Source organism: Leiobunum rupestre, chromosome 4 (genome assembly GCF_980474605.1).
Source record: "Leiobunum rupestre chromosome 4, qqLeiRupe1.1.hap1, whole genome shotgun sequence".
Classification (NCBI taxonomy): Eukaryota; Metazoa; Arthropoda; class Arachnida; order Opiliones; family Sclerosomatidae; genus Leiobunum; species Leiobunum rupestre.
Genome location: NC_143387.1, coordinates 5,158,610 through 5,177,353, shown reverse-complemented (window position 1 = coordinate 5,177,353; position 18,744 = coordinate 5,158,610). Strand labels below are relative to the sequence as shown.

General features: G+C 35.5%; 1 protein-coding gene across 1 annotated transcript in view; it reads left to right on the top strand.

The window, feature by feature from the left end:
* The window catches only part of LOC149945925 (uncharacterized), a 32,106-nt gene that overhangs the window by 346 nt on the left and 13,016 nt on the right, over nt 1-18,744 (top strand). The window lies entirely within an intron of this gene.

The following is an 18,744-nucleotide window of genomic DNA, read 5'->3' as shown; positions in this document are numbered from 1 at the left end:
GAAGACTATACTGATTTAAATCATTTGAGAACGCATCTGATCTGAATGCGGTCTACATGTGATCGAGTGCAATGTTAAACAATCTGGTTTCGAGCATGAGGTGAACCAGAACATTTTTGTGAAAAATAAGCCAGTGTCCATGGGGGCACTAAGCCACTTTTGAGAAAATTAGTAGCTTACACATCTAATGTAAGCCTGTGATGCGTAAAATACATACTGCCAGAAAAAGGGTTTTTTCGCTTCTTAACCGAATTGTGGCCGACCTTTTTCCCACCAGAATGATTTTCAACAGCAGACAAATATCTCACTTTGGAAATTATTTAAATTTTTTTAAATGTAAACAAAACCTTTAAAAAAATCAATTTTTATTCAAATTTCGTGGTGCATGTTACTTTTGAAGAGATAGAGTAAATGATGGTCCCCAAAAGAATTACTTCTTTGTAAAAGTTGAAATTGTTCTATTTGTTTCTAAAAGTATGTGTGCTGAGCCCCCATAATGGTGATCTAGAGTCCCTTCGAAAATATTAAACTTATTCCTTCAAAATGGTCCGATTTTGTTTTTTAAAGGGAATATAACCTGCAAAGCAATATTTATGGAATTCCCCTTCAATTTTTCAAATTACCCTGTGCAGTGGCCCCAAACATTTCTAAAGCCAAAGGCCAGAGCTGCAAACGTTGATGTTCCACAACAAATACCTGAGGTTATATTCCCTTTAAAGATAAAATGTTTCGAAACTGATAAAACCTGTTACTGAAAACATAATAAGCAATCAAATGTCATTAATATTGTCCAAACATCAAATTTTCGTAGTCAGGTACTTTGCTACAATCTCTATCTATTCTATATCCCGGAAACAACTTTTCTATTTTTCATATTTGTGTGGTTTTCCAAGGATAATTCATAACAGATATTCCTTATAAAACGTTATCAATGCGACCGCGACCCAGAAATGGGATAAAATATATAACTAAATCCTATACCTACAACCAGAAATACATTAACCGAAATTATCAGCGAGCGCTTTTTTCGGGGGATTCGTTTTCTTTGTACGCTAGGGGGAGGGCGGAAAATTTACCTTCGTTTATTTCGTCCAACCAAAACGCATGGAAAATATCCGAATAGCTAGTCAGTTAAAATATTTTTCTTATAAAAACTACGTGAAACGTCGTTTGTCAACCGAGGTTTAGTGTATGTAAGCTAAATGTCTGTGAATTAATAATAATGGAAAGCGTATAGAAATTAATTCGTTACTTGGGAAACCTTAGGCGTCCGTTTATTTTGGAAATAAGAGAGTTATTTTTAGTAATGTGAAAGTATGTGGAAGAAAATTAAATTAAAGATCAGAACAGTAAATTATTTTTCAGAAGGAAGGAAGTTAGGAGAGCTTTTTAGTTAGTCTTAACTCAAACGTTTACCTTATCAACACCAGGTGGCGTATTCAAACGCTCACCCTGGAGAAGGAAATTCTCGTTTTTGGGGAGGGCGGGATGACATAGCGCGTTTAAGAGGGGAAAAACAGAGAATTTGGGTCTAGCGTTAGAGGAATAGGTCACTGATAATTTCGGTTCATGTATTTCTGCTACTACTAAGAGCAACTGTCGACTCTATCATTGCCATTTTTATTGGAGATGTCAATGAATATAGCCGATTCTTCTAAAAAATGACTTACTGGAGAGAGTGGTGCCATCTTCAAATGGCACAAAGCTAAAATTCAAAATAGGGAAACGATGTCGTCATGATAAGTTAATTATGGAAAACATCGTCAGAAAAGCATTGTAGAGTATTATAATTAGACAACTTTCAGTATAATTTAAGTTATTATAAAATTTACAAACAAGCCAATCAATGTGAGGGATACTTTTATGTCCCGCTTTTTGGTTCAAAATGTAGCTGAAGTATATTGTTTTTATGTCGATGCTAGTGACATCTGTTTAAAAAAGAGATAGTACACCTAGAGCAAACAATTGTTTAAAATGAACAGTGTTTTATACGTATTTTCTTTTTTTTCTCAATGCACATATTTTCCATTATAGAAGATTAAGAACCTCTTAATCTGTGCTTATTTGGTTTTGTGACAGTGTTATACCATTGTGTTTATGTTTCTTTGCGTTACGTCTAATTAACCAATTCAGATTGACTCCCCAAATTATGGAAAGGTCTTAAGCTCATTTAAATGTGTTAAAAACATTTTATAACTGAACCCCTTCTGATAATTTGGCCCTTTTGATATTCGGTAAACCTAAAATCCCCTTTAAATCACCTATTAAATAGACCTGAAATTAGCATTAAATAACCAAGTTAAGTATTTATCTTGCTAAGGCTTCATTAAAGAGACTCTTGCCTTTGTCTATCCTTTCGACAAACTGGCACCCGCGAAAGAAAGAAATAGTCGACTATCATGGACTGCAGGTTGACTTACCACAATTCTCAACCCTAGCGCGCGTAGAAAGTTTCTCATGAAATTAAAACTTCCCTTACATCACCCCCTTGGTGGGAACCTTAGCGTTTCTGCAGCCTTCCTTTATATTACCCCAAATTCAAGAGAGGACACGAGGCCCAATAGAGTTTTTTCCGACCCAAACGAACTAAGATCTTCAACAGCGAATCAGAAACTTGGCTGTAGTTTCAGGTCTTCCCAATCGTTCCGTGCTTGAAGAAAAGCACAATTATCAACCCCTAAAAGATGCAATTTGGCACATGAGAAAGTTTTGATATTGAGTTAGACTCGAATTATGACACGTTTCATGTAAGACTGTCTGATTATGAAGTGAAGATAATCCCAATTTTATCCTCCAAATCGTCAGCTTGAACATCTCGTCAAGACAACGCTTCATCTGGTACCGTCTTATCCAAAAACGTTTGAGATACCCAGATATTTAAGACACCGATCCCTTGAAGTTAATCGTAACTTAGAAACCTTTCCTTAACCTCTTTCTCTTGGGTCGAAATAACTAACCGTAGCGAAGCTTTCTACCGATAGAATTTAGAGTTTGAGACCTGATCCTTAGATATCGAGATAAGAGAAAGAAACCTCTATCTCTCTCTCTCTATTTTTGTAAGTTAAAGTGCCGTGTAAATATATGAACATTAAGTAAAGACAATTATAAGTTTCACCTCCTGATTTGCCAAAGTGTTAGTGTTAATGTAAATAATTTTGTGTATGCCAATAACGAGTTGAGTTATATCAAATATCCATTGATAATTCTATACTTGGCGTGCATAAGCATCGCCGAGATCCCCGATCGGTTATAGCTAGCATTCCGTACACTAGAAAATAATCGCACTAAGAACTTCTTTTTTTATCGATTTTGACTATCTGTTTATACATTGTTATGTTAGCGTTTTTGAAGGCTCAAGCCTTCATTTTTATTGTTCTTTAAAGTCTTAAAATCATTGATTATTACAAAAAAAGTGGAAAGATCCCAAACAAACCCAGTATCAGTAGCAAAACACGTAAAACGGTAAATAATAAAGAGGAGCCTGAAGAGGACATTTCAATCGCAAATGAGCCCGTTGAAAGTAGCTCTAAGTCTATGACGTCCGTTATCGGAAAACTACAGCAAGTACCAGTAACATTGTAAAAATTATTCACATGGAGAGTTTGGGGTTCAAAATATTATTAAAATTGGAAGAATTACGCATGGCGATAAGAAAACTAAGAAAGCGTTCTTCGAAGAGGGAATTTCGAATTGGAAAATTCACGAAACTAGTACCTTACATCGTGCTGCATTGTGTTTTTCTTTGGCCAACAATAAGTCAGTAGTTTCAACCCTAATATCATCAGCGAAACTAACAGAAATGAAGGATTTTTCAAAAGTGCTAAAGGTTATTTTTTCGTCCGTTTTATACTTGTCAAAACTAGGCCTCGTTTTTCGAGGAACATTACAAACGAGACTTTCAACTTGTATCAGAAGTGACTTTCCTATGATGTGGTCAAAAACATGCAGTCGTTGCGTTCTGGATCTCTTACTAAAAATATTCTTCTGATATTTAAAAATTCGCTTTCATATATTATTATTGATGAAACCACAGATATTTTAATATAAAACCAGTTTCTTTTTGTTTAAGAGTAGTTGACGGAAACTTAGAATATCATGAATATATTTCTAATTGTCGGGCACAATGCGATGGACACCTCACAAGCCTCCGAGCAAGAGTAACTGAAGTGCTAAAACTGCGCCTTGTATGTGCATTGCACCGCCCATAACCTAAATCTTGTAGTACAAGATAAGACCAGAAAAAATTACTCATGTTATAATTTTTTTAACATTCCTAAGGAATTACTTACATTTGATAGAGCTTCAGCGAAAACAACTAAGGTAATGTATCAAAAACTTCCAGCAAACGATGACCGCCCTCTAACCTCTATCGTTTGATCTCAATTGTGGTGCGTCCCCGTTTCATCTCGAAAAACACTGTCAACAAATTATTAAACTTTATTAAAATTTCTCGATGACACTTAAAAAAATTACTTCTAATGAGCAATCCAAAAATTCGACTTGAAATTTCATTTGAAAACGATCATCAATGTTTTCGTAAAAGTTTATATTTTAAATACCGAATTATAAAATCATCATCCATAGATGCCATTATTTTTTTGAAAGAACGATTACCATTAAAAGACATATTGCCGTAGGTTAAAAACCTTTTCGAGAATACTGCTTACGATCCCAGTAACGGCTGCCACTTCCGAAAGATCTTTCAGTGCTCTTAAAGACTCGAAAAATACCATTGAAATGCATGTGACCAAGATAGACTAGTGTTGATTCACGTTCGCCGAATGTTCTGAAAAAAACCTTAAAAATTTTACTTCACTAGCCTTATAATTAATATTTCTTTAATTAATAAAATTTTGTCATTACCCAAAAATGGAGCGCGTCCTCACACGACTTTTTGGCAATCGTTGCTGCTGGAAGAGACTCGGGATTAGTTGACTTACCGACGCCACATTATTCATCGATCTATTGTAGATAAATACTCATTACTACACTGAGTTTAGTAATATCTCTAAAATATTTACTTTTGTTTACATTAAGAGGTTCTTGAAGTGCAGTGCAGCCGGTGTAAATGATTCCATCTGGTTACGAAAATTATTTAGTTGTACGTTTGGGGAATACCCGTTTTCTTAAAGCGTATATGATTATATCCGACTACGTTATTTGCCGTTCTCAAATAAAATGTTTTGAGATTTAACAAAGATCTTTCAGTTTGCAGTGTAGGGGCGCGTTGTGGGTGGGTAACCGGCCTTAAGAGTTATTGTAAATAATTGAACATATTAGTAATAACAATAATTAATTTGGTAATTTTTAATTTTTTGTTTTCTAAGATACAAAAGAGTGCATTCATACCTTGATATATAAAGATAGTGTTTTTAAGTCCAAATTGAATATTTGGTTTATTTAGTTCGTAGTTTTTCAATAATAAATTCCGAACCAATTTCTTAAATTTGTACAAGTTTGGGAGTTCGTATAGACACATAATTGAAAGAGATTAATACCTTTTAAAAAATTATTTGGTTGATATTTGTACTAGATGGTGAATTTTTAAAGCACTTTGTTATTCAAAACTGTACATAGAAAACACAATATAATTTGGTTTCTTTAGAGATTTATATATGAATAATAAATAGCATAATATAATAATATATATCTTCAAGAGATGGCATTTTTTGAATAAAGTTCCATACTTGGCACATACAACTCCAAATCTAAAATTAGGATTTTTTGTAAATTTTTTTTGTCGAGGTTAACGGTAATAGTTAGTGTAGGGAGCTGTTGGCTCGATCTCGTGGCATGCAGGGCTTGCCACCACCCTCCTACGCATTGTAACCCGGCCACCTGAATTAATGGCTTCAAAAGTCGCTTGATGACTTAGGCCTAAGGTGGTGCCTTGGGTTTTAGCCTAGCTGATTATTATTATTATTAAACAGGGGTGGGGGGAGTAAGCGTAAGGGGAGAAAAATTGTGACCAGTCAACAATCGCATAGTCTGTCGGTAAATTTATTTTTAAATCATGCGGTTCATTTACGTTTTGATTTTTAGATATATTAAGTAAATTTTAAAATATGAATTTAAGGGATATTATTTGTCTCTCCAACTAAAAAATAAGTAAAAAGGGAAGAGGAAATTTATGAAGACTTATCTTCTGGTGAGTATTTACCACGGCTTTCAACCAGCCTTGTGTTAAATTTTATTTTGTTTTGAGATTAAAATATTTTGGTTTTAGATGATTTTATTGAATTAAACAACAGATTACCAAATTTCTTACTTTCATAATGTTACACTACTCTCCCAATGGAATTCAAAAAAAGTTATTTTAGCTTGCACAACTTTTTCAAGTCATATTTCTTCAGTGAAAAAGACGTCTTTTTTTTTGCGCCAACGCTATTTGTACTTTTTCGGTGACGCTCTACAATTTTATCTTTGACACTTTTCTTATAGCACCTGGCGGTTAAAATTTAAATTTTCAAAAAACGTGAAAATATTTTTTGATTTAGATGCAATTTTGGTAGAAAGTGTCCCCGACTCGTATACTATACAGTACAAATTTCAACCTTCTAGAAAACATAGTTTATCTCAGTCTTACTCAGTGTGCGTGTGTGAACTATTGGTACCTTAATGTAACTTATTTTGTAATGAATTAAACTAGCTGATATTCTTATGAAGATGGCTTGATCATTTTTCGTCGCGCTTTGCTTACTAATTTGAAAACTTCAACCAAAAAGTACAAAAATCTGTCGAATCAATGATGATTCTAAATACTGAAAAGCGTCAATAGGAAATATTGAAATGGGTAGCTGGCAAGCCTGGCATTAAAGAAGGGGATTTTATCTTTGATAAAGTGAAAATCCTATATACAGCTGTTTTTACTCAAACCCGAGAGGATTGCACTTATGAGAAACAAAACAATTTTCCTTTCACGGTTGAGAAATGTCGTGTCAGAAGATCAAAATTGTGATGTAAGATAACTTCTTAAACATTATTGAATTACTAGGCTTGAAATTTTTCACTAAGATTGTAGACTGATTTAAGTGAAACAGAAAAAGAGGTTGGAGTTAAAGCATTTTATGGACATTATTTAATTCATTGAGGGAGTTAAAGGAGAAATTGCATATAAAAGCTAAAAAACCGAGTCAAGGAGGACTGTGAAAGTGTATATTAAACCACTGGATTCATGTTTCATAAGTTACTAAATCCCAAAAACTCGGAAGCTAGTAATATAAAATATGAGCAGTTTTAAGGGAGTGAGAAAATGCCCAAAGATATTAGAGATTCGAATGACAAACAAACCCATAACATTTTAATTTATCCTACTGAAGAAGCTTTTAATTTTTCAAGTGGTTAAATTTTCACATGTTAGAATATTTAAATTGAAATTATGTAGGGGATAAAAAGAGCAGTGAAAGCGATTATAGAAAATTAATAGTCAATGGGATAACATCTGTGAAAAAACCCAAGTAAACAAGGTGCAATAGTGTTAATTTGTATCATAGATACAATTACAAATTCCACGGAAAAAACTATAAAAGCTTCCATACTACAGGAGTTATAAATTAATGTAATGAGAAGTAAAAAGGCGAATAAAACGGCATAATGAGAAGTACAGAAAAGAAAAATAGGAAAGAGAGCCGGAAGGGTCGAAAGGACCCAGGTACAAATGGGGAAACTAGAGCAAAGGATTGGAGATAAAAGGAGTAAAGAACGTGTTAGTACAAAGCGGAAGTGAGGGTACCGACAGTGGAGGAGTTACACAGAAAGCTCCACATACCCGGTACGTTGCTAGTAGTGGAAAAGTACCGGTTCAAGAACAAAGGAAATAAGAGGCTACGTGAGGCTGGGAAACCGGTAAAGTCTGCGTGAGACTGGGAGGCTAAGAGGCTGGGAGGTTAAGGCTGCGAGAGGTCGGGGTGCTTCGAGAATGGTTTTGTACGGACGGTCCCCTCTTTCTAAAGAAAAGAAGAAGGGCTTTAATCCTGATTGACACACCCCGATTTCGAACACCCGAAGAATAGGAGAGGGGGATTTGATTGACAGGAAGCGCGTTAGATTCTCCAGTACAACAATATATATTATTCCTTACGAGGATAGAGTTAACTACGATATAAAAAATAATAAGTATTTTAATATGCTAATTAAATTAAAATTTGAGCCGCTAATTTCGCCAGTGTTAAACAAATGGCGAAGAGGCTACAAGGAGGCTGTGGGAACCACCGCAAAGAGGCTACAAGGAGGCTGTGTGAGCTAGTTATACAGTATGTATTGTGTAATGTAATAGTATAAATAGTGAAGAAACCAGGTTGAGAAAAACATTCGAAAATGGAACCAACAAGCTATTCGTAAGTATATTTTAATTAAGAAATTATATTTTCCGAAACCGTACTAGAGTGAACGTACTAAAATATATTTTTATAGGACTGAAAAATCTATTGTTATTGACTTTGAATTTCTAAATGGACGTAACGGAGAGAAAGTTGTAAAAGAGATAGCAGCCACGTCAGTCGAAACGGCTCCACGAGTCGCTTTGTGGTATTTCCTCCCTCCTTACTCTCGAGACGAACTTTCCCGTAGTATACAACGGCAGAACACCTGGCTAGAAACGTTCCACCATGGGTTTAGTTGGGAATTTGGATATGTCTCCTACGACAGACTAAAAGACTGTATTACAATGGCTGTGAAAGATTACCAGCGTGTGTTTTGTAAAGGGGACGAAAAATGTATATTTTTGTTGGAAATAATAAATCATGAAGTTATAGATCTAAATGGAGTGGGGTGTTCAAAAGCTGTCGATATGAAAGACGACCCAATGTTTGAATGTTTAATTGATCATAAATCTATTTGTAAGAAAAGAACTTGTGCTTTAGAAAAAGTATTTTGTATTTCGAATGGATTTATTACCACAAAGATCTTGTTAATTCCAAAATTGATATCTCATAAATAAAAAGTCATGTTTAACAAAAACATTTTTAATTAATTAATTATAAAAAGTATTATAAAGGAGTTTGTTGGGCTGTTAAAAAATGTGCCCAAATTTCACTTAGAATTAAATGTGTGATTTCGTGGAATAGATCCTCCTCCATTTCAGTCACAACTACGGTTTGTTCGAGGGGTAGCACTTCTCTGACGTCTCTACGGCTCAAAAAGAAAGCGTAAATTGCGTTCAATATCCTAAAGAAATAAAAACGTATTTTAAATAAATTTAGAATAAATATATATTTTTTCAAAATATATATTTACATCATCCCATCCGCATTTACTTCAGGATATCCATCCGGAATAGAATAGTTACCATCTGCCTCTCTTTGAGGGAAAAAAGTGATGTTCATACACACGACGTCTTCTAAATTTATCATCAGTTGATAAACCGCGTCCCCATCTAACTGTACGTAATCGATCAGCATTTGATGGATACCCTCAATGACACTAAATATAAAAATATATTCGTAATTTTCGATAGTAACATTTAACAAAAGATATCTTACTTTAATCCATTTGTGTTTAAAATTATAATTGGATATATTGCATGGGCGATATTGGGGGTGAAGGTGGTGGCGTCTCATTTCCAGCGGGAATTATATTTCCAGCCGGAATTAATGGTTCTCTAAAATGATAAAATCAATGAAATCAAATAACATGAAACAATTTTAGGTAATAAAAAATCTTACATTTCATAAACATCAAGTTCGGGTAGATATTCCTCCCATTCCATTTCTAATGGCAGCGTACTGTCCGAGTCCGAAAATTCCGATGATCCGTTCGAATTTAATCGTACCAGATTCATTTTTTTTCTTCGGTTCGTTATTCGAGAAAATGATTTTGTAATGATCTTAGCGCGGGTCGAGCCATAGGGGTCAAAAATAGTAGGAAAGGATCTTTTAACCTATGGGTTTTCCAGGATGTCCAGAGAATAAGCAAGTGACGTACATTAAAAACCCAAGCGACACCATAGTTTACAAAGAAGTTAGGTAGAATCTTAGAATGAAAAGTACGGTTTCTTTATAACAGCTCAATTTATTACGGGAGAAAGTAAAAATCAGGTGCGTCGTCAGGTGTTTTCCATTACCAGATGCAGAAAAAGGGATTAAACTTGTATCCCCTCTGCAAGAAGATGTACTAAGTGCGAAGAAAAAAGGTCCATCTTTTGGTATAATTCGTTTCGGGTTCGAATGGGGTAAAAACGAGGGTATTCTGAGCTCCATTACGGTTCCGAGAATATTCACCGGGAAAACCTCGCCTTACTTTTGTACGTACTATAGGTAATGGGAATGACAGAATATCTCAATCCTGAGAGTGTTTTGTTCAATTCTTCGAAAACATGTCAATCAACTAGCATCACACGTGCGATTTCTGAATAAAATGTTATTACGTTAACTTTTTTAATATAAGAATTATTTTATATAAATATTTTACTGTTCATAAAATATAAGAATTTTTTTATAGTGTATAAATCGGGGTATTTTAAGTTATTTTGCGTTATTTTCAATGGGAGATACCATGTTCAACTTTAAAGCATAAAATTGCACAACATTGTTCACTTGGTTTATTGGGAAAATCGGAGATCTAACCCCACCGTATTGCGACACCTTACGCAGGTTTTTCCGAGCCTCACCGACCATGTCAAAGTTTATGCATACGTAAGCTTAAGCCAATGAAAGTTTATGAAAACTATGTAACCAAAAATAGCATCATGTTGTAATAAGCATACTGGACAGTATAAAAAGGGTCAGAATGTCCCGTTAAGGTCACATTCGGCCTCGAGATGTTTTCCTGTTCAATTTGCTCTGCTGGTTTCAACCATAAAAAAAAGTCTGGTTCGCCATGTTAGTTCTATACACGGTAATATAAATTTAACTTGTTCTGTTTGCGGAAAGTCTTTTAAGCGAAATGATAATCTACTTCGTCATAAACGAAAGTTTCATCCGGACGGTACACCCGTAGTTAGACCGGTATCGCCCGGTCCTTCACATAGGGCATCCCTAACCAATACTTCCGTAAAGAGAGTTGCGTCGCAAAACCCGCAATCTCGAAAAAAGATTAGAACCGAAAATGGTAAATATTTAATTTTTATGAAAATTTATAAATACAGAAATAAAAATAAAAACGTGTTTAGGTACAATTCCTCAACCATTAGAGGTTGTTATGCAACCAGAAGATACAGCTTCCATAACCGAAAATGATCTGACCACTACCATCGCCTCAGTCCCGAGACCCGCGGAAGTCGTCCCCGCTCCACGTCCCTCGGAAGCGGCCGCATCCATCTCGAGACCCACGGAAGCCGCCGCCGTGCCTCATCCAGCCACCCTCTTCGGTCACCCTATCTCGACCGTCAGTTTGGCAGCTAATCGTTGCGCAGACTGTACGGACCGAGACCCTTCAACCGACCGACGCGTATCCAGTCGAGCAGCCGCAATTTCTCCATCGTGACCCGGCCGGAGAAAATGTTATCCCACCACTTAATGAACTAATTGATGATTCCGTCAAAGACGTTAACGGGAATAATTCCAATCTGGATATTTCTAAGGATTTTTTGTAATTACTCCCAATCCAGAAATCACCAACACCCAATATGATAGGGTGATAGGGGCGCTCCAAGATATGTTTAATGACGTCATTCATTCTCCCCAAAATGACGAATTGGTTCCCCCTCTTTCTCAAAATGACCCGGTCATGTCTTTATCTGGACGTTTTTTTAAACGATTACGAATATTTAATGAACGCTCCGGGTGATGAATGGATGCTTGAGCATTTTGAACAACTGGCAACACCACCGCAGAAAAACCACAGCTGCCACCGGATCATCAACTGGCAGCCTCACCGCAGAATGAACAACCACTGAATCAACAAGTTGGTGTTGTGGCGAACCTTATTGAAGAAGTTCAAGCGCTTGGTGACGCTATTTTTTCGGCGCGTATATCCGCTCCAGATGGCGTTACGGACCGAGTTCTGTTCATAAATCATCATCGCGAAATTTTAGAAAACTATATAAAAAACAAACTTACAGCTAAGAGGGGTATTAAATGGTACCTAGTTGTGTAAGCCCGGTTTACCCGTGAACTGACGGATACCGGGCAAGAAGTGGAAGCGCTGCCGTATTTTCGCGGATTTACTCATACGTCATTAACTCCCGAGACAATAACTCACCAATTAAATTTCAGTAGGGACAAAATTTCCGAGGCCATGGAACAATTTGAAGCGATGGGAAGTGGTTGGGTATTAGACAGAATTTTATTTCTTCAAATAAACATTATACAATACCAACCATTGGCCGAGGGAACGTATTTTGATCTACCGCCTGTGTTAAAAAAGAAACACGCTCTAATCAATATCAAATCAGACGACGGCAAGTGTTTTTTATGGAGTGTTTTGGCGAAATTACATCCGTTTACAACACTACGTACGATACGAAAATGAACTAAACTTGACGGGAATTACATTTCCATTTGAGTTAGATGCTTTTAAACTTAAGCGATTTGAAGAAAATAATAACATTTCGATAAACATTTTCGCGTATGAAAAGGGAGTTTTTCCACTGTACATAAGCGAAAATGACGTACCAGAGGAAAGAGAAATTAATCTCTTACTGCTATCAAATGGACAAACAATGCATTATTGCCTTATCCGCCATTTTAGTCGTTTACTCGGTGACATGACCGGTTACGATCATAAGACATATTATTGCCGACGATGTTTGAAGAGGACTGCGGGAGTTCGAGCTAGAGAGAATCACGAAGAACATATTAAAGACTGTAATATTCACAATCCGCAACGAGTGGTGATGCCGGTGAAAGACCAATTTTGAAATTTTCCAATTTCAGTTGGCATCAAATGGTAATTGAAACTCTAATTTAATATTGAATGAAAATGACATTTTAAATTTTTGATTATAGATTCCGTATATCATTTTGGCGGACTTTGAAACATTTCAGTCTCATGTTTCTACATGTCTGCCAGACTCCACTTTATCTTCCACAACTAAATTGTCTTTACATGTAACTTGCGGATTTTCATACGCTATAATAGGACCTGACGGTGAGTTTAATCCTATTTTACTTCATAAGACAAACTTATATATATATATATATATATATATATATATATATATATATATATATATATATATATATATATATATATATATATATATATATATATATATATATATATATATATATATATATATATATATATATATATATATATATATATATATATATATATATATATATATATATATATATATATATATATATATATATATATATATATATATATATATATATATATATATATATATATATATATATATATATATATATATATATATATATATATATATATTAATAGAAAAACTCGTAAATCGCGTGGCATATAGAGGAGATGACGCTGCTCTAAAATTTTTAAAGCTTCTTTTAAATGAAGCGGATGATATTTTCAAAAAACTGAAGAAAAATATCCCCATGGCTTTAACGGACGCTGAGGAAACGTTTACCGAGGGGTCTATAAAAACTAGAGACCACGACCATTATTCGGGAATATTACGTGGTAGCGCATGTCAAAGGTGTAATCTTCAATTGAAAGCACCGGGATTCATACCATGCGTAATGCATAATTTGTCGAGGTAAGTTCTGTATGATAATATCCCTTAATTTATACATTTTGCGTATAACTTTAGATATGATGCGCACTTAATTATGCAGCAAATCCACAATATTAAAAACAAGGACATCGATTGCATACCAACAAATAGTGAAACATATATATCCTTCACTTTAGGTAAATTACGTTTCATCGACAGTGTAAGGTTCTTTTTTTTGAGTCACACGGTATGGTGTCGGCTAGTGTAAGGTTCTTACCAGCAAGTCTTGTAACATTATTTGGGAACTTAGTCAAAAAGGGACCGGAGAAATATTCTACTATGAACTCTGTGTTTAAACCCGAGGACGTAGAATTACTTTTGAGATAAGGTGCCTATCCCAACGATTATCTTAGTAGTGGAGAACGTTTCAACGAAACGCAAAAACCACCTATTGAGTGTTTTTTTAATACGCTTACCGAAGAGCATTTAAGTCAAGAAGACTACAATCACGCTCAAATTGTTTGGCGAAGCTTAAATATTGAAAATCTCGGTAAGTTTTTTATTAAAAAATCATAAAAATAAATTAACTTTTGAATATCACGACTTATATGTCTTGACTGACACATTACTTCTAGCTGATGTTATTCAGAATTTTTAGGAGTATCTGTATGAATTTTTACCGCTTAGACCCTATGCATGCTTTCACGGGACCAGGTAAACAAATATTTTTTTCACTTTTTTTCATTCCAATCTAAAACTTGTATATTTATAGGATTCGCCTGGCAGGCTGCACTGTACATGACCAAGGTACACTTAGATCTTCTTCTAGATGAAAATATGCATTTATTCATTGAGAAGGGGCGGGGTTTCATCGATTTCACATCGCTTCGCTGAAGCAAACAACAAATATCTAGAGTCGTACAACCCCCAAAAACCTGAAAGTTACATTTGCTATCTCGGTAAATTTAATATCTCACATTTTTTTTTATTTAAATATTAATTTTAATATTAATTACAGACTGTAATAACCTGTACGGTACCGTGATGTGTGATGCTCTACCAATGAAAGGGTTCAAATGGGTCGATCCTGTACCAAATAGCCTGGACGAAATCCTTATCTGTCCAGACAACGCGCCAGAAGGGTTTATAGTTGAGGTTGATTTAAAAAACCCCAGTAAGCTTCATGATGCCCATAATTGTTACCCCTTGGCACCGGAATCGACCACTATAAAACCGGAGGCATTATCCCACTACCAAAAGGACCAATTGATAAAACTCAACATTAAAATAAAAGAGTCTCCCTAACTTAAATAATAAGGAACGATATGTAGTTCACTATCGTAACTTAAAGTACTATGTGTCAAAAGGTCTAAAAGTAACCAAAATCCACCGAATTTTGAAGTTTCATCAAGGAGCTTGGTTGAGGCCATATATTGAATTCAACACGGAAAAACGAAAAAAAGCTGCTAATGCCTTTGAAAAGGACTTTTTCAAATTAATGAACAACGCAGTCTTCGGTAAGTGATTAAATTGTAATTAAAAAATTAAATTAAAAATTAAATTATTTGTTTTTCAGGGAAAACTATGGAAAACTTACGTAACCGTATCGATTTCAAACTAGTAACCACAGCTGAAAAGGCTGTAAAGAAAGCTAGTTCCCCGGCGTTCGAAAAGTTCACCATCTTCCAAAATGACTTGGTGGGAATCCACTCAGTGAAAAAGAAGTTGCTTCTAAATCGCCCTATATACACAGGTTTCACAATTTTAGACCTTTCGAAGCTGCTTATGTATGAATTTCACTTCAAAACCATAAAACATCAATACGGCGAAAAAGCTAAGCTTTTGTTCACCGATACCGGTTAGTTTGGTTTTTATTCCCCCTATCATCTCTTTGTCTAGTATTCTAACTTTATTTTGGTTTACAGACAGTCTTACCTACCACATTGAAACCCCAGATCTGTACAAAGATTTTGAACAGGCCAAAGATAAATTCGACTTTTCCGGATACCCCAAAGATCACTTTTTGTTCGATGAAACAAACAAAAAACAATTAGGTAAATTCCAGGACGAACTTGACAGTGTCCCAATATTTCCGTTCGTAGGTCTCAGGCCCAAGATGTACAGCATTTTGTCAACAAAAGGAGAAAAAAAGACGTGTAAAGGAGTGTGTCGTCGTGTAGTGCAAAAGCGCGTACGCCACGCCGAATACCGCGACTGTTTGTTTACCGCGCCGTAACAATCGCGGAAATGACAAGAATTGTCAGTAACAAACACAAACTGTCGACAATACGACAGAACAAATTGTGTTTAAATCCATGCGATGACAAACGATACATTCTAAATGATGCCATAAGCACACTCGCCCATGGGCATTATAAAATAAATGGTTAATAAAATATATTTTTTTCATAACAAATTTATTGAGTAATTCTTATACATGAAATCTTCAATCTTACGATAATTTACATTTTTATTTTTAGAAAATCTTTTTAATATTTGAAATAATTTTATTCCCCGACACATGTTAATAGCAAAGTATATACAGTATCCACCACAAGTTTTACTAGATTCACCTTGTAATTGAACGGAATTGAACGTTACAGTTAAGCTATTTCGTTCTATAAAATAGTTAAATTTAAACAAATCCGGACTGTTTCCAAAACTCTAGAAGAAGGTCCAATGAAATTTTCTTGATATATATTTCAGACACCAGTATCCGTGTTCGCAATGTATAGTGATCGGTACGTTTTCACATTCTCGGGAAGTTTATCGGCAGGGAAGACTCCTTTGAATAAATATTTGGAATACGGGTCACTCTTGAGTATTTTTTTCAATTTGACGAGAGTTCATTATGCGATTTGATCGAACAACACGGCTCGGTTTTTTATCGATTTCTACCAACGACTGATACTCGGAATAATAAATAACGCTAACTGTGGTCGGCAAAGATTCTCCAAATATTAATTCCAATCGAACACTGCCGTTTTTTATAAGGTTAAAACTTTGAGTCGAGCTCCCGTTTAGGTCAGGCGATAGGTCAAACACGAATAAAGCGTTTCCATTGGCGAATTCATCATGGTCGATGAAATTTCCTTCGTCAATATTCCATTGACCAGTTTGAAGAAACAGGTTGGTGTAGGCTCGCATGTACAAATTATCTTTAATGTTTGGGTTTAAAGGCTTATGTGGTATACTTGACCCGTCGACGTATTATGCGATTTGATTTAGCGAAAAAATTTTAAAGTTGAAAGGTGACATTTTATAGTCCCCTAAAAAGGCATTTTGGTCTACGAATCCTATAACTACCTTATTAGGTAACTGTCCGCTAAATAAATTGTCTTTGACACATATCTTGTTACCAGCCGATATAGAGAATGAATTACACTCGGTTCTGGTAATTGGAAATTTCATGGTTGCCAATTCCAAGGTTTTAGCGTGAGATATCACTATTTCTGGAGTCAATTTCACCTTTCTGCCGAACAATGATGCGTGGTTAAATACGACTTTACATTTTGTTTCATCGGAATGTATGCAAAATTCGTTGGGGCTTTTAATAAATTTGAAATTAACGTCAATCAAATTTGGGAAAAATCGGTTTTGTTGGAAAATTTCCGCGTGAACAACTCCAATCATATCTATAACGCCTTCTTGCGCGAATTTAGCTCGTTTCTTGAAACCATCGTTATCAAAAAAGCCGTCGAATTTCCCAGCTTGATCTTTGTAAAACAGTGAAGCTGTTAAAAAACTCTCTTTTGCGGGGCCACCGAATGTCAAAAGTGTTTGAATCATGCTCTTGTAGGGGTACTGTTGAGCGCACGATGTAACTGATCTATCACCCAGTGATACGTGAACTTCTCCAAATAGACTATTCAAAAATAGGTTTTCTGGTGCGACATTAACTGCAGGCGTTGTTGTTGTTCCGCTAGTAGTTTCAGCTTTAGGTTAAGTTCAGTCAGGTTTCACAATCTTCACTTGAACTTGCAATAAGGTGTTTTTTAAATCAATGTACGTTTCTGAGTTTCCAGCGATATTGAAGATAATTGCTTGATTTTCATTTACGTTCGACGTTGGATTATATTCAACCCATTGACTTCCGATTATACCAGTCTGAGTATACGGAATAAATCGAGTTCTGAGCTGATGCTATTTTGCGAACTTGGGTGTTGCAACGACATTATTACGAGAATATATCGGAGTGAAGCAATGAACGTCTACTTTTCTTCCTGGTTCGTACAAAACTGATAATTTTTGTGGCTTTGCGTTTCCTTTTACCGTTCCCAGCTAGTTTCATAACGTGTTCGGCTGCTTTTCTTAAAGCGTCTTTCCCCGCTTCTTTCCCCCTCGTTTTCAATGCTTCTTTCAGGGAAACCCCGCTTGAGACATCTGATGCAACTTTAGCACCAGCATTTAAAAAATTTCGTCCAAGGAATGATGCTCCTTTTTTAAGTATAGGCATGGCTGATCGAAACGCTGAAGCCAATATACTTCCGAGACCGTAGCCTCTTTGAACGGCTACACCTCGATATACCAGAAAAGATCCGTGTCCAATTTGATTTAAGTAATAGTCTAAATTATCCGGAGACATGTTGTTTCTTTGACTCGCTTGACGTAAATGAAACGGCGGTTGATTAGTTTTATAGTGGAGTCCATGTTCTTCGAGGTCTGAAATGGAGAGTGACGTGCACCTTTCCTCGTTCAAAATGTACGGGTTGACCCATTTCGTTCATAATTTTAATTTCAATGGTTTGAAAGTTGTTGCTAACTATAGGCATATAATGTGGACGTGAAAACTCTTTTTCTATCGTGTCTCCGTCTTTTCCTTGAATACTTATAATTCGTAACAGCGGCACGTCAGAGTCGCCAACCGATCGACTTTGTATAATGTCCGAGTAAATAAACAGGGAGTGTAAACCTGCGTCCATATCGCAACTGAAAGGAGCCGTCATTGAGGTAACCATGGTAACATCTTTGTCTGGTTAAGCCTAATATGAGGGCGATTTCACGGGGGACATAAATTTGGTTCATTTCATAAAGTTTAACAATTACACGACGGTTTGGTTTGTTGTAATGGAGTTTGAATCGAGAGCTAATATTTTCTCCGTCGTCATCAGTAGTCATGATTTCCAGTAAATCTTCAACTCCGTAATATCCTGGTGGAATTACTATATTAA